Raw genomic sequence first — 27,730 nt, 5'->3', positions numbered from 1 at the left:
GTCTGGGTGTAATCGTTATTGCGTTCGACATACCTTGTAATAGCCTACTCACATAATTTACTCAACATATTGCTGGAACGCATGCGTAGACGGTTCTGGCAAAGTTCCAAATACTGACGGATCAACGCGCACGAAACGTCCATATTTTCCATCTCTTCACTGTGCTTTTCAATCTTTCTGCCCTGCCAAATCATGTTAACTTTCGCTTGGCATAACTTTTGAGGTCACGACGAAACACATGGTGTAAAATGTGGAAACAATATTTCAGGTGTTCAGAATATGAAATTTAAACCACAACTATGCGAATTGACTGTGCCAACATTTCAGGCTGTTTCAAGAATGTAAATAAAGTGCAGTAATATTATCAAATCAAATCCTATCAACATATCTTTGTTACTTGATACATAATTATGATGAGAAAAATCGTAAGACATCTCTGAGTTTCAGGGTGTATGTAAATCCTGTCAATCTGAGTTCAAGGTAAACTGATAATTCATATGAAGAATGTACTCGAAAAATGTACATAGTTGAAGCCAGAATGTGCCTCGGGGCAGATATTAAAGGTATACTGTCACCTGTTTCAATTTTGCCACAGTCACCATGGAAAGAGAAAATCTAACCAATCACAGATTTTAAGCTGGTGGCCGCTTTTTAAAAACAGCGCCCTCGCATGGGTACTTTGAATACCAAGGAACACCCCTTTGATTATATATGCGCATATTTAGATTACAGGTGACTGTATACCTTTAAGACTCTGAACTTTTACAATAATATTGAGTATTACTGTTTTGGTACATCAGTCGTTGTGGGCTCATTTTGAAGCTCATGGCGTAAATGAAGTATTCACAAGCTCATTTTATTGCAAATTCGAAACTTTAATCTTCACCCACAGAATTAACACAGGGTTGGCGGCCATTTTGAATTTCACGTGTCAAGAAATATTGGGTAAAATTGTTTCTCTTCTGCACAACTTTGCACAGTGACCCCTGATCTTTATTCTTGAAAAGGGACATGGTTTAAAAGTTTTCTTGGGAAAAATATTAATTTCAAGGCGCGTAGTACCTTAAGTTGATTATTTGTGTCAGGTAATATTGACTAAATGCAACGCGTGGACTAGATATGTTTCAAGGTACAATCTGTTACTACGTCCTAATGGCCTCGTTTACTTTCTGTCAATAACCAGTGAATAAGGCTAACTCCATTCTTTTCGTTCATGTTGCTTAATTCCTTCTAGATGGCGATCGAAATCATCGGAGCTGTACGACATGATCGTCTCGGTTCACAAAGGTCAGCTGTCTTAGATCACACGACCAGAAATGACTCCCTCTCGGTAAAATGTTTCTTCACGGTTGGACGATTTGTGCTGACGAGAGAGAGTGACCAAATCCATAACTGGTTATGACAATCGAACGCAACTTGAAAAACGAATTTCATTCTTGGAGAGAAACGACCGATTTCGGTGCGAATCAAGTGCCTTGTGCTTAAAGGGATGTTGAAAGTTTGTGTCAGAGGAGCACTCCAGACTAAAGCATCATGGCGTGATTGCGAAAACATCACGAATTATGAAGCAATATGTCTGCTGGTTGTAGCTCCCTATACACATGGCGGAGGGGAATATATGCACTGCGTCAAGGTTTGTTTACGTGAAGTGTGATATCGTTGTGATGTTTTGTGCATATTGCGAATACAGCCACTATTCCTTACGTTTGTCGATGTATCGCAGTTTCTGTAACGATTATTGAGTTTACGGTACCATGGACAGTTACAGCAAGCTCATAGCAAACGAAACTTGTTGCGTTTGACCTAAACTAAGGTTAGAATGGTTCACACTCAACTATAAACTGGTTTTCTCGTGTTTAACGGAATGAGACACGCCAACAAGCATTTTGACATTTCAACATAGGTTGCAATAGTTTTAATTTCAACATTTGATTATAAACCCGGTTAAAGAATCGACTAAAAACGTATTTTCGCCGATTAAAGATAGAAGTAAAATTATCTAGTAATTTTTGAAAGCTATAGTGATAGCATAATCTGTTCTTTGCCAGGGCTATAGAATTGCAGTTTGCCAGGGCTACTAGAATTGCAGTTCAATGGACTGTGGAACTCAACGAATGCAAGGATGTAAATCCTAGGACGCCTCTGGTCGGAAGTTATTAAAGTGTTTGCTCATTGATGGTCTTCAGTTTGTTTTTCCGAATGCTGCATTTTATTGTTTGCCCGCAGTAAGATACATTTTATTTCTGACCCAAGAATTACATGTGCAATAAAATCAGACTTTTTATGAATGGTTATCATTATTTCTGTGATAGTAGCGATGACGACTACACAGTTTCGAATGGTCAGTCGTCGAAAGGAAAAAGTATCCACCCTTTGATTTTTTTCGGTCGTTTTTGTTACTAAAAAGTGTTGTTGTTCTTGTCCTTCTTTCACCGAAAATTACGGAAACGATCTAAAAAATATATATAAAAATAATTTCGATAACACGGTCACTTGTTTCTGGGATACAATGCCTGGGATATTTACCCTCCTGACTTAGCCAAAGCTCATGTGCGTCACGTTGCATGCAGCGGAGGACACTTGCAATCGGCAAATGTAAAAGTAGAGATTCCGAGGAGCGATTCAATATATTAATTCTAACTGGCCTTTAGGTTTAACGACCGCACGAAACCCAACGCAGGGTACAGCCTACACTACCCTCACAACCTAAACACGCAGTGCATTCGTGCCGATACACTGTCTTGGGCGTGAAAAAATACTTTCAAAGCTGCTGTCCCAAATCACTGATTCTTGCATTAAGCCTATGAAAATAGCACCTTTTTTGTGCAAATATCTTGTGAATGAAGTTTTTTTCTGTTTTCTGTTACATCTACCAACAAATATAAACAAAGAATCTAAGATTGTATGCGGCTTGTATGAGCCGGAGCATACGCAGACATTTGAATTAGTGACGTCAGCGTATCCGTAACATTATGTAGTGCGACCGAAGGTTGCTACATCATCAGATATTGGATGATTGCCAAAATGTCGACAATTCTCGTTGACGTGGGTGTCTTACTAGCATCAGAGGCTATCAAACATCAGTAAATTTTGTCGTAATATCTTTATCGTTAGCTTGACAATGTTAGGACATTTACTTACAAACAAACCATTATTGCTCTTCGCTTCAATTTTATTTCCCTCTTTTAGCATATCAACTACTCAAGTAAAAAAAGGCTAAGACCAAATCAGGCAATCATCAAATTGGGATTAATGACTCGATTAAGTGCATCTCATACAGGAAAAATAAATTAAATTTCGCGCAAATCGGACGTTATAGCATTACTGTATTTGCGCTCCTCGTGGGAGTAGAAACGTGCCATGCCATGAAATCATGCTAAAATATACCCTTGAGTGGTATCTGCTAATTGATCCAACAGACGTTTACATTTTAGGCGATTTATTTTGAATTTTTCATGTCACTACGCGGATGAATGTTGTAAGAACGTTGCACTCCTGATGTTTATACAGGAACCGGTATTGTCTCTAACATCGGTTAAGCATGCTACCTCTGTCGGCCTTGGAGGAGTAGCGAGCGCGTCCCAAATATCCACCCATAATCCTCTTTGAATGCCAAAGGGGTGCGTGAAATGACGACTGCTAACACGTCATCATAATCTATCTCAACACCATAAAGTTTACCCTAGCGTGTACGATAAATAGCCCTCGGTGTGAGCAAGAAGTAATTACTAGTTATTGGTCCGTATTTCTGCTCAAATAAAATTTGGTTCCGTTCACTGAGTCAGTGGATTGTGTTGTCCTTTTACTGCGTCCACCAAGTTCAAAGTCTATACAGCGGTTACTTTCAGAAAGAAGTGTAAAAACAAATAAATAGCAAAGTAATCGTAAAAAGTCAAAATCATTTAAATGGACACTTTCACTGCAGGGAATGTAATCAGATTCTCTACAAGATTTACAACCGTCAAGGGAAAACCGTGTTTACGATTTATCATAATTTACTTTTGCTTTCAAAAAATGTCAGCATGGGTTGTACATAACTTAGTTTTTTTGGGTTTTTTTTTGTTTTTAACCGACACGGTAAATCATTTTAATGCTTTATTCAGTAACCTGAAACGTTGTGGTTCGAGGGGCATCTTAATGGAGTCTAATAAAACCATGTACAGCCCTGAACGGTGTCCGTGCTAATTTTAATAAAACGCAAGTTTTTTTATGAGAAATGTGAATATGCATGAATTATAATGTATCATGAACTTGATCGAAGTACAACGACGTCTTTTAAGGGGGAATTGTTTTATTAGATTGATGTGTGAACAAACTGATTAACCAGAAACAACTTTCAAAAGAGAACAAAGGACTAAAATCATGAACAGTCAGTGTTAGCCAGTACTAAGGGAGTGTTCAGTCATTATAGCCAGGGTGGGCCAGCAAAGTCTTCTTGCGCCTCCGTTAAATAATAGACCCCGTAACCACTTTCAAAAAATTGATGGCCCACCTAAGAAGATTGTAAAAAATTGATGACCTACATGCTATTGCTAGATGAAATTTTGATATTTCAATATTTATGTTCTTTGTGATAAAGTTACATGTGCAGTAACTGTAACTCTTGAAAATGTTTCTGTATTTTTGTTCAGTGTATCAGCTAATAGACCCTTAAGAAACGTGGGTCTATAATCAGCTACAGTTTTTTGGTCTACTTCCTATAAGATTTTGAAATACCCGGTATTTTGTTTGTCAATTCAACATTTGAGAGTGAATTTACACCTATACGTTTTGTCTAACTTCAGCCACAGCATGCCAAGAATGTGCACGTGTCGTTTACACTCCGCCGGTAAAAGTTGTAGTGAGACAAGCCTGTATATACTTCCCAAGGCAAGGATTTAATAAGACAGAAAATACATGTACTTGTATTCATGCCATAGTGTTCTGACTTAGAGAATAAAAACACACGGGGAAAACCTTTATTTCCCAGAATATTTGTTATACATGGAAATAAGGTTTAATTACAGGGTAGATATATTTTTGAAAATCAAGTGACCCTCTCTGTGCCGTGTGAAAAATGTATGATCCCACTTTGCAGTTTTAAAATTTCAGACGTCACCCCTGGATTTTGCCGGCCCACTCCGGTCGTAGTAGCTGAACGCTCCCTAATGCCAGAACCAGACATTGAAGAGTCTGCTATGAGGAGTCTATTTCATTTCATGCATCTTATAAGGTCGGAGGACGAGTAATTGAAGGTAAAATGTAAAACTCAAAACAAATTTACAAAAATTGTAAAATATCAACGGATATCTGTTCTCAATCATGTACAATGCCTATATCCGTTTGTACTCGTGCACTAACATTTTGGCAGGCTTAACTGTTATGGCCATCCTACGTCTTGCTGTTTTGTTGTAATGCTATGTATCGGCTTGTGTATGTTCACATGTCCGCCAAAATACCTGTCAAGGACTCTGTTTATGTTCTTTTCATGTCATAGTCATCTGTCTCTACTTCTCTTTCTTTTCTTTCCAAATCTTGAGCCCTTGTCTCTGCTCAACTCTCTCTCTCTCTCTCTCTCTCTCTCTCTCTCTCTCTCTCTCTCTCTCTCTCTCTCTCTCTCTCTCTCTCTCTCTGCCACATAGTAATTTCTCTTCAGAAGATTTGGTAGCGATGAAGTCAGCATTTGCATACAGGAAATCATCAGGGAAATTTAGCTCACCCGTATTGCAGAGTTTCAATCAAGGTATGACAGTTGATCCAAGTTGATCTTAGAGACATAGATCAGTCAAGTAGCTGCCGCACTGTCAATATAGGATTGTCGGTATCAAACGTGATTACCGAAAAACCACTGTATATGTGAAGATTTTGTTATGCATTGATGCAAACGGAGCAATTCGAGAAGCCGGCATTAAGGCCATTGTTAAATTAATTACGTTTTCAAGCTGCTAAACGGCCATGAGGATATCATGATATAAAGTATTGGCAGAAATTTGCGTTTTGTATACGTGATCTTTATCGGTCATGACAAGGACGTAGATTGCGTATAATATTTTCAACGCTCACTGATCTTGTCATTCATGGTCAGTTCGTAATGGTGGAGGGTTGTAAAGTGAAGGATAGAGGGCGCTATATGGCTACCTGAAAGCCAGTCTCGTTCCCATTGCAGGCGATTTCACTTTGATGTACATGTACCATGATTGTATAACATTTACTTGATATCACTACAACAGTTTCGTGTATTTTGTGTATCATTGATTTCCATCATAAAGACGTGCAATTTTATCGCCTCATTCTATGTGCTCTTGTCTTCTGGGAACATATTGTCATGTCAGAAATGGGTATCTCTGGCACAACACTTTACAAGAGCGATGAAAGCAATTGTTTCTCCCTGACAAGTCGATCTGGGAATACTGTACATGTGTTACATACACGTTACTTATCTCACGTTCATATTCATTTATCACGACAATTTATTCATCGGTTATGTATCTGACACTCAGTCTGCTGGGCACATCTGTTTTCGCCTTGTCCGATAGAAGGTCTGCCATTTCCTCTGTCTTGCTACGATGTTTGTTGCCGTCTGTTAAAGGACGTGTTACCCGATCTTCCCCTATTCATCACTGTTCAGTGGATGTTAAAATTCCTGACTCCTCAATGCACTGCTCCTCGAGAGAAGAGAAGAACAGGAGGAATAGGCATTCTCGGATCGAAAGTGAACAGTTATGGTGGATGTACTACACAGCTGGGGAGAAAATTGTATGGATGTCTACAATTCAACAAGATCAGACTGTGGAAGGGTTGGCAAGATTAAACAGGCTGAACCAACACTGGAGAGTTTTAAAGACCGACATAATTTTGGGGGCTCCAGTTGCATAACAGCCATGAAAGGGACCCATAAGGAAATGCCATTTTTTCACAATAAAGACGGGCCTAATGTTCTTCAGTTACGACGTAGATGTTTTTGAAATGAAACTATTACGGGAAACATCAAAATATCGTTCAAAGATGTGATGTTGATCTCTGAGGCATATACGTGATATGGCAAAAAAATGACATTTCAACATTTCTTGTTGAGTGAATTGACGAATAATGACTCCTTGGCAAGACTTTCGACTTATCATATAACGCAGATGATCTGTACACCTTGATTCTCGATTTACCCCGATCGATGCGTGTTAAAAGGTCACGATTTGATATCCAGTTGCTGAAGTTTTCTGAACTCGGCGAATTTCGACGATATATGTACGAACAGTTAAAGGATAAAAAACAAATCTCTGATCATTATTGGTACCACTACACCTCACGATATCACGATAAGTCGAAAGGGCTTGAATTAAAGAAGACGTAAAAAATGCAATTTTCCTATAGTGATATTTAAAATGTAACGTAATGTCAGCGCAAGGACGTGATTCTATTTTCCTCTGTATTTTTCCTGGTGAGTCTCTTTTAATGTCGCTTCATAGTCGACGATAAATTGCTTTCGTTATTTCACACACGATGTACTAAAGATTAAAGCTGCTTTTTATTGACGATGCAGCTCAGCATCCAACTTTGGAGTTCCATGTGTCGCAGACAGGCTGTCGTCAGATATAGCTATACCGTGAGGGGTCGCAATCAGTGGCTGAGTGCAGGACCTCACGTGTCTAATTCAATTGGAGGGGATTTAATTCTCGCTGAGTGTTTGGATTGCTTGTGGTACAAAAAAGAAAACATATTGCCAAAGATGTTTTTTAAACTAACTCATGAAGACGGGCTGATGGAATCGTCTAGAGTGCCAGGTGGCGTGTAACAACCTGTCATTTGGTTTCAAAAATATACCCTCCTTCGGGGGGGGGCGATGTCAAACATTCTACGTCAGAAAGAAAACGTAATTCCTTACATTCTCCACTAACTTAATCTCCCTCAGAAATTTAATTGACTAATATTGAATCAGGCGCTTACTCTATCAAATGAAGCGATCAATTGTTCCTTCTTGGGTTTAATTTAAATGTTAAAACGTATCACGCCTTAAATTATGCCAAGAACACATTTAATTTTTCCTAAAATCAACTTAAACACGCCAGCTATAAATTGAAGGTTTTCTTCCTTACGAGTGATTATTTTATGATTTTTTTTACCCAAAGCTTACGCTTTTGGAAATCATTTGAAGGTTATTTGAGTGATGCTTAAGAATGACTTTGCTTGATTTGGGTCAAAACAATTACTGAATCCGCCAATAAACAATTTGCTACACTTTCCTGTTCCCAAGAAGCTGTAGTTGGGATGGAAATGGTCGCAGCCTAAACTAACCAGGGCCCGTCATACTGCATTGAAATATCAACATGTCTAAAGGAAGCCTATGAACATGTGATCCTCGTTGCAAGAAAGGATGAAGTTTTCATTCTTCATAGAACTTTTGAAATCATCCCTTTGCATTCATTGTAAGTAATCAAGACTCGTTGCTTATAGCATCACCAGTATTCGACTTTGGATAACGCCCATGTCCGTAGAGGGCGTTAGGCTACGTCAAATAACTTCAAACCACATAAGGCGAGTCACGCTGTCTGTGATTTGCAAAGACTGAGATTGTGAGGGATGAACTTTCTGTCGTCCAAAGCTTGACTATTTGTCTATTATTCCTTGGCGACTCCATAGGAGAATATTGGTGAACACCGAGGAAACACTGCAGCTTATAATGTTCCTGGTTTTTGTGACACTCAAAAAGTCTTTATTTATTTGTACGTGATTAAATCATAGACAGAGACACAGACTATCTATGATTAAACCTGAATACAGACTTTATATAAATTGAGCACAGACTTATACATCTGTTTCAATTCTGCAGCCAGTTTTAATATTATCCCTGCATCATTAAAACATACTACTACCAATATTGGTTGATAGGTTGGTACTACGTGCATGTGCAGGCTGGAGGTCGGTTTGGTTAGCAGGTAAGCTTATAATGTAGTTAGATATAGAGATAGATAAATAGGTAGGTAGACATTTAGCTAGCTCGCTATGTAGCTAGGTAGCTAGGTAGCTAGGTAGCTAGGAAGGTAGGTAGGTAGGTAGGTAGGTAGGTAGGTAGGTAGGTGGGTGGGTGGGTGGGTGGGTGGGTGGGTAGGTGGGTAGTTACGCAGGCGGGCGTTTTGGCAGACAGGCAGGTTGGCAGGCAGGGTAGGTACGTGAAGAGATAGACATTTGAGCAGTTAGGTTTCCAGGTAGGCAGGTTGATCAAAGTTAGTAGCAGACAAGCAAGGACAGACCACTTTTAGAAGTACCTTCACGTCAAGATTTGTCGCTTGTTGACTCGTCTGTTGCTTACCGGGCTTTGAACCAATTTCCTGAAGGTTAAGGTTTTTGCTGTTTGTAATGTGATCATTTTGTTGGATAAGACTTTATAAATAAAAAGAGGGGAAATTGTTGAGCATGGGCAGCAATTTATCTATCACTATTAGCCTAACGATAAGGTCAAAAAGTACAATCACTTCGTGACCTAAATGTTGAATATAGCAGTGGTACATTTAACACTTGGCTAATGTGTCCCATCTGGCAGTGAGTGAATTCGTTGCAGCTGACACCTGGTTCCGTGAGCTGTAATATTTCAATAGTTCAAAGTAAAACGTGGGGAATGGATGAGTTGACAAGTCTGCTTTCGAGATTTTCTCGAGATTAAAGTCAGTGCTATAAATCAGCAAATATGACTAATAGTTATGACTGATTACCAGTCTGGTTGATTATTAAATCTGGTAAATGAGATGGAGATCGGGTGTCTATAAATATAGTTTAAGCGGAAATAAATATTACAACCATTTGACACAGAGGATATAAACTTTGCAAAGTTTTGATTGTAAAGGCGTTTGATTAAGCATTTATTTAGCTTCCCATGTTAGACAACAACACCTAAGACATGTCAAGAAGATAAGTTAATTTTGATTTTGGTCCAAAAACGCCATCATCAAGGGTATTTCAGGGGTAATATTTCATACGGTTATTACGAAAGCTGACCACACGAACAATGAATCGAACGAAGAATTATGTCGTCTATATCTATGTGAATGGAGCGGTGTGATGATAACGTTAATATGAAATGAATTTGAGAATTTAATTTATCGTTGCACGACGGGATATTCGTTGCTTCAGCCTCGGAGTCGAATAAGCCGACATTGAAAGAATGTCAAGGTCTACGTTCTGTACACTGTCCCCTGCCCCCGCCCCCACAAAGACACACTCAGATCTTGTGTATCATCAATCAGAGTTCTACACCAATGAAAAGAAAACTCCTATCCACGGGCAGGTGGAAGCTAGCTGTTTATTATCCCACGAAATGTACGTTCGATCTGCCAAACAGAGCGTCAATCCCTTGGATTGACTGTTGGGTTCTTTGTTTGTTCTGCCCGTGCCATCTGTTTGAGAGTGTAACCGGTAGTTACTATACAGCAAACTGTCTATTTTTAAATGCTGTCTGTGTCAGATTTTGAATACATCAATGACGTTACATTGAATTAAGCTGTGTGACCCTGACGATCGATGAAGCAGGTGCGAGCCGGTCAACTCAACTATAAATGTTGAGAACGAGCCGATGACTCCTAAAACACCATGGCAGTGGTACACCGAACTATTTTCACCCTCTGCAAGCTGTTTCTCTGTTTCTTTCGTTTATTTGTTTGTTTATTTTTTCTGTTTGTTTGTTTTTCTTTTTTTCTGAAACTAATTACCTTAAATAATCTGCAACTTTATGCAAATTTGTGATCACAATTACATCTTATAATACAGATACTTTCTTGGTGGACATACTTCTTGTATTGGGATGACCACGGGAAGGGCGTTGACACGTAATATGAACAGGTATATGTTAACGTACCAGAATTTCAATGTCTGTCTTCGAGAATTACACTAGTTAAAGCCAATTTCAGCCTAAATTTGCCTTTGTTCAGTCATCATTCAGTAAAGCGTTGCACTTATTTTGCACTGAATATATTATTTTGTGCTTTAGAAATACCTTTGGAGACCCTCTTGTGTGTTTTACACATGAGCGGTTTCCATAGTGATCTGCATTGTTTGTGTCATTTGAAAAGAAAAAATGGCAAAATCATAATTCATCTGTATCATAAGTTGTAGATTGAAGTTTAAAAAAGAAAGCTATTGAAACGTTTGCTGTTGTGGCTCCATTTTGCATATGAAGCACGGATTAGACAAGTTGAAGGTGACGGGAAACGTGCTCACGCACCTGTTAGGACTTCCGCCTCTGTCAAATTTACTGCTTGTGAGTTCAGATAATCACTGTGGCGTTTTTAAAAGCACGAACAAACGATCACCGGCGTTGTGATCAAAGAGCATTAACACCAACTTGAGGGATTATAAGAAATGGTGCGGCTTCAATAAGGGGTTTTGTCAAGCATCATTTCAATGTGTCGATGGATGGTGGCCATTATCAATGACTGAGTCTGAAGTGTTTGGATTGCGAGGTAAAGCAAGCCATGAAATAATCAAATTTTGTTATTATGCGACTTACAAATGCAATTACCAAGGTAACGGTGTAATTGTTTGAAGAGGGATAAAAATCTGTGAGGCTTCTTTTTTGTCCCTCGGAATTGATGTTTCAGAGTCGAAGATATTCAGGAATACAGTACACTTCAGCTTTATAAAGCGATCCTGCATGTGTTCAGTCCAGTATATGTTAAGGTAGTATGCACCTCGAAAGTAAAAGACTTAAACTTTTGCTCTAACTTTCCTCAATTAATCTTTCAATCATTTTCTTTCAAAATCAAGAATAAAAATAGGGGGTCACCGCGCAAATTTTGGTACTAGAGAAACAAATTACCCAAGATTTACCGATATAAGAAATTCAAAATGGCCGCCATCCCTGTGTTAACTCTATGGAGAAAAATAAAAACTTTCGAATTTCGAAAAACTAAGCCGGTGAAAAGTTTTCTTTCACCAAGAGCTTTAAAATGAACCCCCACATGTGATACACCAGAAAAGAATTGTAAAAGTTTGAGAGTCCGAATGTCTGTCCTCGAGGTGCGTTCTCCCTTAAAACGGTGGCCATGTCACGTGTGTACCTAAAGTCTCCTTCGAACCATGCTAAGGTCAAACTGCCGTCCACACAGCAACAGATCATTCTAAGTTCAAGATGAACTCTCGAATGCATGCATCGCTATAAAGGGACAAAGTCGCCATTTTTTCATGAATTTTGTTTGATGCAAGATACTTCTTTTATTGCTTGACATGTTGAAAAATCCTTAATGAATGGGTGACCATGCATATATTTGACCCCAGTTTTAGACAAATTAAATGAAACCATCACGAAAATGAATTAATGGTCATGACCATTAATTCATTTTCGCGATGTTTTCATGTATCGTGTCTAAAACCGGGGTCGAATATATGCATGGTCACCCATTCATTAAGTATCTTTCAACATGTCAAACAATATAAGAAGTATCTTGCATCAAACAAAATTCACTTCGTTCCTTTAAACAGTTAGAGAGAGCACACTCTCATAACCGTAGGACTATCAGGACAACTAGTCAATGATAATGAGCTATCATGGTACTAGGGTTTTGTTAGGTATGTATAAAATACAGTCATCACAAGCTAAACATTCATCTGGAACCATTTTAAACTGTAAAGTCTCCTTGACTTGTCATATAAATATAAAAGGTGTATTTTGTTGACGACATGCTCTGGTTCTAAATATCGGATTCGCGGACAAAACTGTATGTAAAATGCAAAGCCTGGCACTGAGTGATACTTATAGCGTGAAAGAGTAGAGTAAAAGTTGCCGAGGTGACAAGATCATCAAAAGAGCCCTGCTTCTCGCTTCGTGATATTTCTTCATTTCCTGTCGGAACCCGAAATGCTGCATCAAGAGAGGGAAGCTCCTACTTAGCGTGAAGGTTTAAGTGTTTCGACTTACGCATGCGTTGCTGATCAAACAGGGGTCGGTTTGCAGTGACTTGATAGGCACTAACAAGTCTGTGCAGCGTTCCAAGATCTCTCAATCACCAACTCGACATAGTGAGAGTGTGCTAATCAGCAAAGTTAGATTTCAGGCACATTTTCAATTGAATCTCGGTTTGCACGGCTGTGTGCAGGCTGTTGATGAAGGCAGCGGGATTTGTCTCCCGTTTGCGTAGGATGTTTAAATGTCTCATGGTGACATGGCAGTCAGTACCTTTCGATATTGCCGGCCTTGTTCAAACTCACGCGTGTTCGATTCCAAAGTTCCTTTGAAGGGGAACCTACGAAGTCAAATATCACGAACTGCGCTATATCAATGCCCTGTATAATGTGAATTCTGCATGAAATGTCAAAAAGTGTCCACGATTCAAAACTTGAAGAAAACTTAGTCATGATCTGACCTTCTATCTTTCTGGGCGTGATGAAGTTTGGTCCGGTGATGTTTGCTCGGTACAAAGTTTGAAATGTAAAACCTCTGAAGAAAATTTTTTTGTTGTTTTTCAACTCCGTTCAGATTCTATCAATCCACGGTACAACAGTTTCAAATGTCAGCCAAAAATGCTCGATACGCTGAATTACTCCGGCAATGATTGCTACGGAGATACATGAAACTTCTTCTTCACATAAGGACATTCGATAGGCACTGCCTAAAGGAATGCTTTGAATATAAAAATGTCACCAGCCAGCGTCATTCTTTGAAAGATGAATGAATGAATGAAAGATGAGAAATTTACACGCTCTTTACAGATTAGCCTTTTGCATATTCTCACCCCTATACAGCTACGGAAAGGCTAGCCAAAATTATAGGGTAAACATAGATTATATCATTCTAATATATTGATGGTGCAAATACTGCCATCTGATCGGTCGAGACATAAAATTAACCTTGTTGTATTCGCAATATAGTACGGTTGGAACAGGCACGAGCTCTCAGCTAGAAAAAAGTTCCCTTTTTGACGTTTCATGTCAGAATTTCAATTCAATATTATGATATAATAGCTATGAACCATCTTCACGGGTACACCACGATATTTTGACCAGTTTGCTCCATATATGCACTCGCTATCTCTTGTGCACATATGTAGTGAACTGGTCAAAATCTCGTGGTATACCGTCGCTGCATTTATTACTTAAAGGGACATTAGCTGTAACTTTTGACTAATTTTTCACTACTCTGTTTCAATGAATCAACTACAGAATTTTACTATCATCCGATCATCATGACCAATGCCTGGTGTCCTGCTTGCCAACACAGCCTGTGTATGTGAAATGACCATTGTTATTGTTGATAAATGTATTCTAGTCCGGACCTGAATACAAAAGTTAAACAATAACAATGCAGATTATACTCATATAGGGTATATTTATGAGCTAAATATTAGGAATTTCACCATGGTTCAGAGATTCAAACCAGAAACTGCAGATGATACACAGAACAAACAAATTAAAAAAATGACCAAAGTTACAGCTAATGGATCTTTAAATAACTAGAATAACAGGAGGACATGACGAGAAAGTAAAACAGTTAGACTAATTGCCTGAAATTTAAAGCTTTGATCTTCAGTTTAAAAAGTCGGATTCTATTAAACTTAATGATTATGTATTTGATGCCAACGCTATCGATCTTGTGTAAGAGTAATTTTATTGTGGATTCGCGGACACGAAGTACCAGTGTATATAATTCAATTTAATAATAATGCTTATTAAATTAGAAGCGCTTCAGACGTTGGTATTATTTAATATTGCTGTTCACAGAGCCCATCTGAAAATTGACCCACCAAATTACTTATTTGGCAAAAATATCAGAGTGTCTCATGACCTTTGCATCGCTGGCATTAGTTTCTTCTTGCGTTTTTTTTTTCAGATTAACCATCACCTTTGCCCTCTCTGGTTTGCAATCAATATTGCTTATTTGTTAGAATTGTACATATATCGTGAAACATTTGTACTACTGTATATAGCTGTCTGCAACGTTGCTCATCGGCGTCTCTGTAACGAGCCATCGAGGGACTGCAGATTGAGACCCCCGAGACTGCAGTCAGACCTTGTTAAGTAAAAACGGGTAAGAAAAGATCTGTGAAAAGGAACCACACCGTCTCATGTTTCTGTACTCTCACATTATTATTTTTTCCACCACTATTTGTGATTCAGCTCCGTTTCGACGACGAAGAGAATCGAACGCTTTTGTGGTTTGTAGCTGTCTGTCCATCATAAGTCTGTGCCATATCGCTCTTTAAGGAATCGCTGATAAGATTGAAATTTTTAAAAATGATAAAACTTCATATACGCATGCGACTCTACAGTAATTTGCCTAGTCCCAAACACAGTATCCTCCAATGGGAACTGTGGAACAAACAACTTGAGTGGCATGGTATTGGTCGCTCAATTACATTTGCCCCTTAGCTCTGATGCGATATGTAATTCCAAGCAACTCGCATGTTAAATATATCCTTGTGTCACGGCTACTACTGAAAGAGGACGGACAGTCGATGAGAATATTTCTGGTTGCGGGCGTCAACCAATGGCCTAAGCAAAGACCATGCCGGTCTGGCGCTCCGAACGGCAAAGGGCCCGGACAACCAAAACGGGTCGTCTTCATAATTCTTTGTCCTTCATCTCCGGGTCCTTTCGAAGGCTCAAACGAGGCTGGCTATTCAACACGGCAGGGGATAGTTACCCATGCACCCCTATACTTTCACCAGCGGCAAATATTAGCATATAAGTTAGTTGGCACAGGTGCATGCTGATGTTATCGATCGCTCATAAACGACGTATCAGCGTAATCATCGCGGCACAAATCAGGCAACATGATGACGAGTAGGATGAGTTTTGTAGAAGGTTCAGGAATTCCAATCGACCCATCGACTGTTTGAATAATTTGAAGTGTACTTTTGAGAGTTCGGTACAGCTTTTCCACCATAACACGACGATATAGTTACTTATTGCTAGTCATTACACCAACTTCATAAAAAATATATCTCTTGTGATCTGGCGCTACATGGGTCTTTGATGTATCTTATTTTTTATCATCGGGATTTTCGAATGTTACAGCTGAGAACGAAAATCCAATCTGTATAATCTAAATGATATCATTCTTCCCCTGACTAACATATTGTCTCTACACGTTTCCCAAACTAATTCATTTCTAATTAAAAAGACTCTCTCTCTCTCTCTCTCTCTCTCTCTCTCTCTCTCTCTCTCTCTCTCTCTCTCTCTCTCTCTCTCTCTCTCTCTCTCTCTCTCTCTCTCTCTCTCTCTCTCTCTCTCTCTCTCTCTCTCTCAATGCAAAGCAATGGAAAGTTTTTTTCATTAGCGACCCTTTGGCCATCTGATCATTACGTCGACTGAAGTTCCTATTGTATCTTTGATTCCAAAGACATTGTTCTTCTTTTGTATTCGTCGCTGCGATCACTGAGCGGTTTATATCCCTTAAAACACGGCCTTGTTATTGTCAATGTACGGCGGACACCTCAACACTCAAAAAAACCGTGATTACAGTACTGCGAAGCATTGGGAAAAAATCAGCGTCTTTTTCATTAGCGATCCAATTATCTAAGTTTACGAGAACCATTTCCTCTAATGAGTTTCTACAATCACTAGTGAACAACATCCCGCTATCCCAAAGGCATGGGGTACCCACTAAGGACAGCATGCTTATGACATTACCTATTAGCTTACCAGCTTTTACGATTAAAGGTATCATTACTCCTCTTTGAATCTAGAGGACGCTTCTGCAAAAAAGCCCTAGCGGCCAGCTAGGCAACAAGAATCTCAGAAGATTACCGTCGTGCTGGCTGATATGATTTGAATAATTAATGATTTAGACATAAAACGACATTTTCAAATAATTTCTGCCCCAGAAGTTGTGAATAAGTTATACCAAATTCTGTAATTACATAGTTCAAAGTATTCTTCCAATAACTTAAGAGGCTTTAATGGCGAATTTTAGATTTTTAATCTGTATAATATCCAGCAAGACACTGACGAAAGCTGATAATTCTGCTGTCTCAAGAGTGCTCGCCTTGCCTGGGATTGGATGTACATCGAACCAATGTAAGTGATTAAAAACGCGACAGTCGACATGACGTTAGCATACATTTAGCTTTAACTTGTTTACCACAAGTACTGCAACTTCTGACATTAGACAGAGATGCGCAGGTCCCTGAAACAGTGAACGAGCTTCAGATATTAACGCGATGAAAGGCCTTTTCTGTAAACCACAGCGCGAACACAACATCCCTGCACTAAATGTCAGAGAAGCACTAGCCACAGAATGAAAAGCCTAGAATTTGGCAAGCATGCAGTTTTAGATTGGCGACGAAAGTCATCGAATGGTTTCTCATAAAGCAACGTTACGTCAAACTAACTCTCGCGATCATAATAACTATCTTCGGCATAAATCTGTAACTTAAACAGGCCATAGTTGTAACCTTTGATAATATTTGCATTGCTTTTAGCTCACGTGTTAACACATGTGAGCTAATGTCGTAGCGATGTCTGTCTGTCTGTCCGTGTGTGTGTATGTGTGTGTATGAGTGCGTCTGCCTGTCTGTTTACACGATGACTCAAAAACGCCTGAACAGATTCAAGACAGATTCGGTAGACAGGTACCAAATGCTTATGGCAAGAAGAGATTACATTTTGGTTAGTGTGGCTTAATTGCATAATGAAGTTATGAAATATTTTTTTTCATATAATGGTTTTCTATCGAGACAGTAATGACAGTGTCGACATACATAATGAAATATTGCAAAAAAATCATGAAACTTTTTCACTGATGACAATTTCAGAACATTGTCAATCATCTCCTCATTTGCATATTTAATGGACTTTTGTAATTAGTGATATAACTCCGAAATGTCTACATCAAATTGTCATGTAGGTCATTTACCCCACACTCGTCATGACCTGAGTTCAATTAGTCTAGAACATTCTCAAGGTCACTGCCCTTGATGACCTCACAACCTTGAATTCAATTAGTCATGTTTGGAATGTTCTGGAAAGTTGATTAGTTGTGTAAGGGAGATAATTTTAGAACAGTAATTAGCATGTCAATAAAGTTCTAGATTGTTCTTATATGCCTTTATAAAAGGACGTGCACAGCTTCCAGTCAGACTTTTGGGATCGTGTCTCTTGTGTGTTACTAAACTCCAGCAGTAGTCATTCTCAAGACTTTTCAAGACCTTCACTGCCAACGCTGGATTTATACTGTGGACTTTGTGCAACTACAAGCCTGCAAGCCGAAGGACTGTTCATTCATCCGACTGACTGTTACAACTCTGAGACTGGAGCTCTGCCGTCCCAGCTGAGATAAGTAGTCTGTACACTTTTAAAGCTTGTACTCTATCCCTGACTTAGCAATTAGTTTTATTTTCGTAATAAATTTTGTTTAAACGTTAACTGCTGAGTTCACCCTTTTGTTCGTTTTCTCTGCACGTAACAAAATTGGGGGCTTGTCCGGGATACGAATATTTTGAGCCGTTTGACAACATTTTGCCTACCTTTTCAAAACTACTTTACACTGTGAACTCAGCGAAATTCAATCATGGCGGAATTCAAGCCAGACGAATTTATGGATGACCTCGATCAGGACACATTTAATTCCCTCAGAAAAGACAACCTCATAGCACTGGCAAATTTCCTTAAAGTAGATGTCAAAGATCTATGCGCAAGCGGGAAATACAGTTCAAGATTGCAAAACATTTAGTTAAATCAGGCCATTTTGAGGAGTCTGCCTTAAAAGATTATGAGCCCGAGTCTACCTCTGAACTCAGAAAATTAGAATTAGAAATGCAGACAAATTTGGAGATCAAGAAACTAGAATTACAAATGAGAGAGAAAGAATTACAAATGGAAGAAAGACAGAGAGAGAAGATAGGCAGGAAAGATTAGAAATGGAAGAAAGACAGAAAGAGAGGGAACTGGAAATGAAAGAAAAAGAATTGCAAATGGAAGAAAGACAAAGGGAGAAAGAAGAGAGGAAAAAGAAAAGGAAAGAGAATTAGCAGAACACCGACTGCAGTTAGAAATAAAACGTTTAGAGCTTGGACAGTCAGGAAAATTCTTCCCTTCAGACAAGTTTGACATCACTAAGCATTTCAGGTTAGTTCCCCCTTTCCAAGAAAAGGATGTTGATAAATATTTCCTTCATTTTGAGAAATTGCTCAGAGTCTGAATTGGCCTAAGGAGTCCTGGTCTATGCTTTTGCAGAGTGCTTTGGTGGGTAAAGCCAGAGAAATTTACATTCAGTTGTCAGTAGAGCAGGCTTCAGATTATGATTCTGTGAAGGAATTAATTCTCAAGGGCTATGAGTTGGTGCCTGAAGCTTACCGTCAGAAATTTAGGGATTGTGAGAAGGCGAAAGATCAAACTTATGTTGAATTTGCTCGAACAAAAGAACAACTGTTTGATCGCTGGTGTTCTTCTGAAAAGGTCAGTCAGAATTATGACAAATTACGACAACTTGTTTTGATTGAGGAATTTAAAAGGTGCATCCGGAGTGACATCAAGACGTTTATCAATGAACAAAAGGCAGATACATTAGAGGTTGCTGCACGTTTGGCCGATGATTATTCATTGACCCACAAATCTTCATTTCTCAGCAAACCATCCCAGTCCTTTTCATACAGAAACAATGCAGGTAAATTTAACTCCTCCTTTTCATCCAAGAATTTCTCAAAGGAGAGTAGGAAATCAAATGACAGCAGTTCACACAGTTCAAGTAACACTCCCACATCATCAGATCCCAAGTCTCAATCTCCTTCTGACAAACAGTTTGGTACACTTTCTTGTAATTATTGTAAGAAAGACGGCATTTAATGTCAGATTGTTTCAAATTGAAAAGAAAACGTGAAGGTCAAAGTGGTCAAAGTGGATCTAAGCCCACCGGCTTTATTTCTTCATCAACTCAATTAGAGTCTAATAATGTGTGCAACACATTTTCTGAGGTTAAACCCCTCTTATCCCAATTAATGAGGTCAAGGTCAATTCTTCTCAAGATAGCATTATGGGTATTTTCGAGCCATTTATTCATAATGGTTTTATATCACTTTCTAGTGATTTCTCTTCTGCTACCCCTGTCAAAATTTAAGAGATACCGGGGCTTCCCAGTCTCTTTTGTTGGCAGATACCCTGCCGTTTTCTGAAAAGTCATTTTCAGGTTCTAAAGTTCTTATTAAGGGGTAGATTGCAATGACTTTATTCCTGTTCCTCTCCATAATGTCTATTTGTCTTCGGACTTTGTTTCTGGACCTGTGACTTTAGGTATTAGGCCTTTTTTGCCTTTTGAAGGGATTCACCTTCTTCTTGGAAACGACCTTGCTGGGGACAAGGTCATTACTAATCCACTTGTGACTGATAATCCTAGTTTAGATCAGGATCCAGAGCAATTGAACAAGAGATACCCGATTTATTTCCTTCATGTGCCATTACTCGAGCCATGTCAAAGAAAACTTCCGAGAATCAAAATACTCTCAAAAATAATGTCACAGATGTTGACTTAAATGACACCTTTCTCAGTCAGGTGTTTGACACGGATCATTCCGTTATCCCTCGTGGATTTGAAACTTCCAGTAAAACTTCTGCTGACCAAAGTCAGACATTTTCTAGATCAAATCTCATTGCAGAACAACACAAAGACCCAGATATTTTGTCTTTGTTTGACAGGGTAGATGATGAAGGTAAAACTTCAGATAGCTCTGTTTCCTATTATACAAAATCTGGTATTCTCATGCGTAAATGGAGACCTCCAGACGTTTTGGTTGATGACGATTGGGCTATAAAACATCAAATTGTGGTTCCAAAGCCCTATCGTGCTGAAATATTGCGCCTGGCCCATGAAACCCCCTGGGCTGGTCACTTAGGAGTCAGGAAAACTTATCATAAAATTCTCAGTCACTTTTATTGGCCTAATCTCAGGCAGGATGTAACACATTTCTGTAAAACTTGTCACACATGTCAAATGGTAGGAAAGCCAAATCAGACCATTCCAAAGGCCCCTTTACAGCCAATTCCTGCATTTCAAGAACCATTTAGTAGGATACTAATAGACTGTGTTGGGCCCCTACCAAAAACAAGATCAGGAAATGAGTACATGTTGACAATTATGTGTACATCAACTCAGTTCCCCGAAGCCATACCACTGAGAAATATAAAGACAAAGACTATAGTGAGAGCTTTAGTCAAATTTTTCACTTTATTTGGCCTCCCTAAATGTGTCCAGTCCGATCAAGGCTCCAACTTTGTCTGGTATTTTTCAACAAGTAATGGATCAGCTAGGCATTAAACAGTATAGGTCATCCGCCTATCATCCAGAAAGTCAGGGTGCTCTTGAGCGATTTCATCAAACTTTGAAAAACATGATTAGGACCTACTGTTTTGACACAGAGAAGCAGTGGGATGAAGAAATTCATTTTCTGCTCTTTGCTGTTAGAGAGTCAATTCAGGAGTCTCTTGGTTTTAGCCCATTTGAGCTTGTATTTGGACATACAGTCCGTGGCCCACTCAAGCTCGTTAAAGAGAAATTCCTATCAGACGATGATGATTGTCTGAATATTTTGCAATATGTGTCAGATTTTCGTACAAAACTCTCTAAAGCATGTGAATTAGCCAGAGAAAATCTTGAGTCATCTCAGCAGTCAATGAAAACCAAATACGATAAAAACACCTCAAAACGGAAGTTTGAACCAGGTCAAAAAGTTCTTGTTCTACTTCCGGTTCCTGGCAAACCACTCCATGCTCGTTACTTTGGGCCATACCTAATTGATAAGAAATTGAGTGATTTAAATTACATCATAATAACACTGACAGGCGAAAACAAAAACAGCTATGTCACATAAATATGCTTAAGCCATATTTGGATAGGGATAATCCTACTATAACTCAGCCTGTCAGTACCGTCAGTTCTGGCCATTATGAAGATAGTGATACTGAAACTGACTTGAGTGAAAATACTCTAAACTCAAAGCTGGGCTCGGTCAAGCTTCAGAACTCAGAAATCCTGGAGAAGCTGGAGTCTACAAAGTTGGCACACCTCCAGCCAGAACACCAACAACAGCTGAAAGAACCAATCCATGAACATTTGTTCCAAGATGTTCCAACGAGGACAAACATCATCTACCACAACGAAGATGTCTGCGACAGTAATCCAGTGGAACAACATCCAGACGGACTGAATCCTGCGAAAGCGGAATATCTCCAGGAGGAAGCCAAGTATTTGCCGAACAATGACTTTATCGAACTCAGTAAAAATAACCGGACTTTGCCGTGCATACTTTATGCCAAATTCAGTGCCATTTCAAGTTTTCCAACAACAAATTGCAAGAAGATAGTCATGGGACATCCTGTTTGCTACTTTTCACACAAACTTAACAAATCTCAGAGAAACTACTCTACAATTGAAAAAGAGTGTTTATCTTTGATAGTAGCTTTACAGCATTTTGAAGTTTATGTTACTTCTTCAAATCAGCCAATAGTGGTTTATATTGATCACAACCCTCTTGTTTTTCTGCAGAAATTTAAAGGCAAAAATCAGAGATTGCTAAGATGGAGTTTAATGTTACAGGAGTTTAATCTTGACATTAGACATATCAAAGGCAGAGACTATTTAATTGCAGACTGTCTCTCTCGTATTTAGAGTTTATTGTTGTTCACTTTCAAGAAATTTTACTTTAGAGTAAAACAAAATTTGAGTACTTAAATCCTTTTCAAGATTACATTTGTAAAAGAAAGATTTTTCTTTGAAAAATTTTCTTTTTTTGAAGAGGGGGTGTGTCATGTAGGTCATTTACCCCACACTCGTCATGACCTGAGTTCAATTAGTCTAGAACATTCTCAAGGTCACTGCCCTTGATGACCTCACAACCTTGAATTCAATTAGTCATGTTTGGAATGTTCTGGAAAGTTGATTAGTTGTGTAAGGGAGATAATTTTAGAACAGTAATTAGCATGTCAATAAAAGTTCTAGATTGTTCTTATATGCCTTTATAAAAGGGACGTGCACAGCTTCCAGTCAGACTTTTGGGATCGTGTCTCTTGTGTGTTACTAAACTCCAGCAGTAGTCATTCTCAAGACTTTTCAAGACCTTCACTGCCAACGCTGGATTTATACTGTGGACTTTGTGCAACTACAAGCCTGCAAGCCGAAGGACTGTTCATTCATCCGACTGACTGTTACAACTCTGAGACTGGAGCTCTGCCGTCCCAGCTGGATAAGTAGTCTGTACACTTTTAAAGCTTGTACTCTATCCCTGACTTAGCAATTAGTTTTATTTTCGTAATAAATTTTGTTTAAACGTTAACTGCTGAGTTCACCCTTTTGTTCGTTTTCTCTGCACGTAACACCAAATATTGATCTGATAAAAATCTTAACTCCGAGAGTACTGTGCGAAAGTTGATGGAAAGCTGCTACATATCTGACAGATATCTGATTGCTCTGTGAAGCGTACTACTTTGTAATGAACCTGTTGTAAACAACGTGAGCACATTCACTTCACATCTGGTTGTTTCATGGAGCCATTATATATTCCTAATCTCTTCCCCTCAGTATGCCGAAACACGAAAGGTTAGCCATGCAACCAAAACACACTGAGTACAAGATTATTATTGTTGACAAAACGAATTCTTCTCCGGACTAAAATTCGAAAGTCAAGAATAACATTTGGATATTGCCCGTGTACAGACTGTCCTGACAAGCTAGACATTATTTTGACATCTCATTCGGATAGAACAAGAAACTGTATATTGCAAACACGAAATAATTGAAAATGTGTCAGAAGTTGCAGCGAGAAGAACTTTAAACTCATGAAGCGTTTCATCGCATATAAGGTTATTCAATAAGCGCATAGATGCGATACGTTTTTCATTTTGGGTATTAATCATGCATGGAAGCGTCATTCAATTTTAAATGACACCCATTTAATCCCTAGTATATCAAAGTTACCTATAAACTTTGTTAATAAATAAAATGGCACCCTGTGGCGACTCCGTGTTAGAGGGCTAAACTTTCTTTTTTTATGTTCACCGAATTACCAAATGTAATTACAGGGTTTTTTTTCAGTTTTGTTGTTCCCGTTTAGGTGATCACAGAATAACTCAAGTTGTCACTGATCAAGTTGTGTTCACAGTGCCCGTTGTCATGCCAACGGTCATCGTCGAGAGACATTCTCACGATATTTTTACATGAAAATCATGGACGGTAGCGGCACTTTCTTCACGTCGACTTGGATGACCAGATACCTTGATATAAATTTAGTATTATTCAAAGAGACAGGGAGGTTATCTGTAGATTTTTTATGAGAATGATGTAAAAGATGATGTACAGGATGAATGCCATGTTATGTTCGACCTTGGAACAACTCTGTACACGTTTCGGGATACGTACATCAATCAAAAATACATCTAAATAAATACCTGTTTTCTGTGCCAGTTAGGCTGTTTGCAGCATTTTACAAATGAAAAGAGGTTTTGTACATTTGATACCATTGCCTGTATCTTACTCTCGCTGACTCGTTTGTATATTTTATCTTTTTTACCTGTACTGTATACGTTAATTGAAGGATGACTTATAAGCCCATTGGGCTATAGGCAACTCATGAAGTTGCAAGTCATAATGACAAACAACATCAACAACAACAACAATAACAACAACAACTGGTACTACTACTACCACTGCTACTACTACTACTACAAAAAGACGGTCGGGGGGGGCACTCGAAGCAACCGCTGACTTGCGCCAATATCAATTTCAGTATCTATCCGAAACAAATAAAAGACGAAGCTACTTTTTTGCATCGTTAAGTGTCTACTTTCTTATCACGAGTGAAAGCTCACGTAGAGTACGATCGCGAAAAACGTGTTGCTATGGAGACGAGTAATAAATATAGACTGTAAGAATCAAAGTATATAAAGTGTTTGCATTGTCATAAAACATCAGTGAGGTTATCCGTGATTACAGGTACATTTATCTTTGATGTGCAATTTTGTCCATTTTTACTCCGCTGTTAGGAGTACTAGTAGCATATTAATATCTGCAAGGTTGTAAAAGGGTAAAGGAATGTATATCATAAATACTTAAACACGAGTTTTGTGAGTAAAAATACGCAAGAGAGAGCAAACCTTTTCCGTGATTTACAAATCCATGAGGTGTCGAAGGTGCTGTGATCGTTGTCTGATTCACACATCCGTAAAACTGATAGGAATGTGATCGATGTTTTAGCTGAGCCCGGATGAAATAAGAGCGCACACTCTGCGGCTAATTACACGACCGTTGATCACGTGATCTGCTCGAACCCACGTTTTTTTCGGTCAATTTCCTTTCTGAAAGCGGGATGCTCAACTGGTATGATCACTCGATATCACGGCGTTGCTTTCTCTATGCGACGAACGTGACGATCGGAAGACCAAACCAATCAAAACTGCGCATGATACACCTCGCCACTGAAATCTCCCCTTAAGGCTTTTCATCATTTGAGGAGTTTCCTACAATCAAAACAATGCTGCACAGAATCATTTATAAAACACGCCGATATAGATAAGAACTTACAGCCGGATAGTTCTGAGTTAAATATCAGAGTTTTGCCATGTTATTGACCGAGATCTTACTTTAGAGAGATACTCTTCGAGTTACTGTCGGCTGTTGAGTATCTGATTCGCCAGCAAAGGAAGATAACGTGTGTGCGAATATGTATATGCTATTTCTACACAAGTATAATAATACTGTAGGCCTACACATTGCATCACTTAAGGGCTTTGCAGTGTGTCCAGTTCTACACCCATCGTTATATATTCATGGTCGAGTCACAACAATGAATTGATTTCAGAAGTAGCTAAAATTAAAAGAATTATGGCTTTTTACTAAAATTCTAATAAAACACGATTGGAACTAATTTGGGATAATTGGATGGTGAAGTAATGCCGATTTAATCTACAAATGTAATCTCATCTGCTTTCTTTTTTACATTACACACTTGTTTTTATGAGTAATTTGTATTATTGCAACATTCAACTATCTGGCACCTAACGATTGTGAGATATTTAAAAAATATGAAAATCCAATTATCCCAAATTACTTCCAATCGTGTTATTAAAACTGAAAAGGAGTTAAATGATATTGTGGGTAATAGGTACGATTATTTAATGATTTATCAATTAAAAAAAGGTATATAATAGGTAATAATTTGTGTAAAAAAATCATGGAGTGAGCCATTCGGATTTTAGATGAGGAGACGTTCGTCAAAATTGGGGCAAGGATCGGAGAAGCCCCATTACCCATGAAACTCATGTTGCCAACAGGCTGATATAATTAAGTCGCACCGCAGTAGATTGAGATCTGCAAGTAGCATGCATTATTAGCGATTCGTCCTAATTGTATGATGAGTGGCCACTAATAACTTCGCATTAAAGGTAATAAAGAATGTTTAAATTGAATCCGCCTGTGAATGAGAGCTACTGTAAGTTGTAGAGGTGGTGTAATGTGTTTCTCTTTTAGCCGACTAATGATTAGCTTTTTTGTACTGTATGGGAGTTTATGAATTTTCGTTATTTCACAAGTATAGGAAGACCGAAACGAAAGGCGTCGCGTTATCAGTGAGATTGAATGCTATTTACTGTGAATAGAATAACACATTGAACTCCCCTCTCTCTCTCTCTCTCTCTCTCTCTCTCTCTCTCTCTCTCTCTCTCTCTCTCTCTCTCTCTCTCTCTCTCTCTCTCTCTCTCAAAACACATCTATAATCTGTGAAAATTCCCACCGAAGAACATGTATCGGTTCCAGGATTAAAACAACTTACCTTGGTTGAGAATCGTCAGTCCAGTATGCCCAATAGATTCTGATGGCTCGCTGTTTGTTCTGTACTCTGGGACTCATCCAAAAAATCGTCTGTACGACATCGATAAACTCGCCACGGTGAAATAACACGTTTAGGTGCGTCACATGAGTTGATGACGTCAACATAATGTGAGGAAAATCTGGCCGCTGGTCGCATTAGGAAAGCGCGAAAGCATTTTCACTCGAATAAATAATCAAATGGGTTTTTTTCATGTTCATCCTAGTGTGTATATAGGACAAAGGATCCCTCATACAACACAAAGTTATTCCATATTTCTTTATACATGGGAGTAGGAATTACGCCCAGACTGACACCGTACTAAGAGGAAATGCGATTTTACCACTGAAAATCTCAAATGTTGGCTTGATTTTATAGCCATGGATCGAAGGATAGTGGACGATACACGTAATCCATGAAAACCTTTTTCACAATGGCGGGTCAGCCGTTGCATCTAAAGTTTTATTTTATTGCGTCGAAAAAACAGTTGAATGTGATTCGTTGCTTGTTGGGTGCGATTTACTTTCATGTCTCACTCTACAGCCCGAATGATCTTCAAAGCTTGCGACAGATATTCGCATTGATGGGCTGCCCCGAAATGGGGTATCTTGAACTTTACCTGCAATTATGCCAACCTGCTCCAAACATTGAACAGACGGAATGACGTACCAGTAGTCAATTAAAAATAAACTGCTTACTGGCCAGCAGATTTTTTTTATTTTCTGGCATTAATTCAAACTGTTAATTCCTTCGGGATTCATGTAGAGCCTTCAGATGTTACATTTCTTTTATAACAAATATGCGCCCATCTCTTTCAACAAACTATGATAAAACACTATGATTACAAATGCACCAATGGTGTAGATGTTACACTCGTGTCATTGTTCACATTTAACATTTACATGTACATTGTAGTGGATTACCCACGATTCACTATATTGACGGCATCTGGGTTTTACTAGGACTACAATAATATCAGATGA

At 38.7% G+C, this 27,730-nt stretch overlaps 1 protein-coding gene across 1 annotated transcript in view; it reads right to left on the bottom strand.

The window, feature by feature from the left end:
• The window catches only part of LOC139121592 (arg8-vasotocin receptor-like), a 170,866-nt gene extending 144,044 nt beyond the window's left edge, over positions 1 to 26,822 (bottom strand). The window contains exon 1 of the mRNA XM_070686629.1: positions 26,712 to 26,822. The gene's annotated coding sequence lies outside the window, so the exon portion shown is untranslated. The remainder of the gene's footprint in view (positions 1 to 26,711) is intronic.
• Between the last annotated feature and the right edge of the window lie 908 nt (positions 26,823 to 27,730).

Source organism: Ptychodera flava, chromosome 21 (genome assembly GCF_041260155.1).
Source record: "Ptychodera flava strain L36383 chromosome 21, AS_Pfla_20210202, whole genome shotgun sequence".
Taxonomy (NCBI): domain Eukaryota; kingdom Metazoa; phylum Hemichordata; class Enteropneusta; family Ptychoderidae; genus Ptychodera; species Ptychodera flava.
This window is presented reverse-complemented; position numbering and strand designations above follow the sequence as displayed.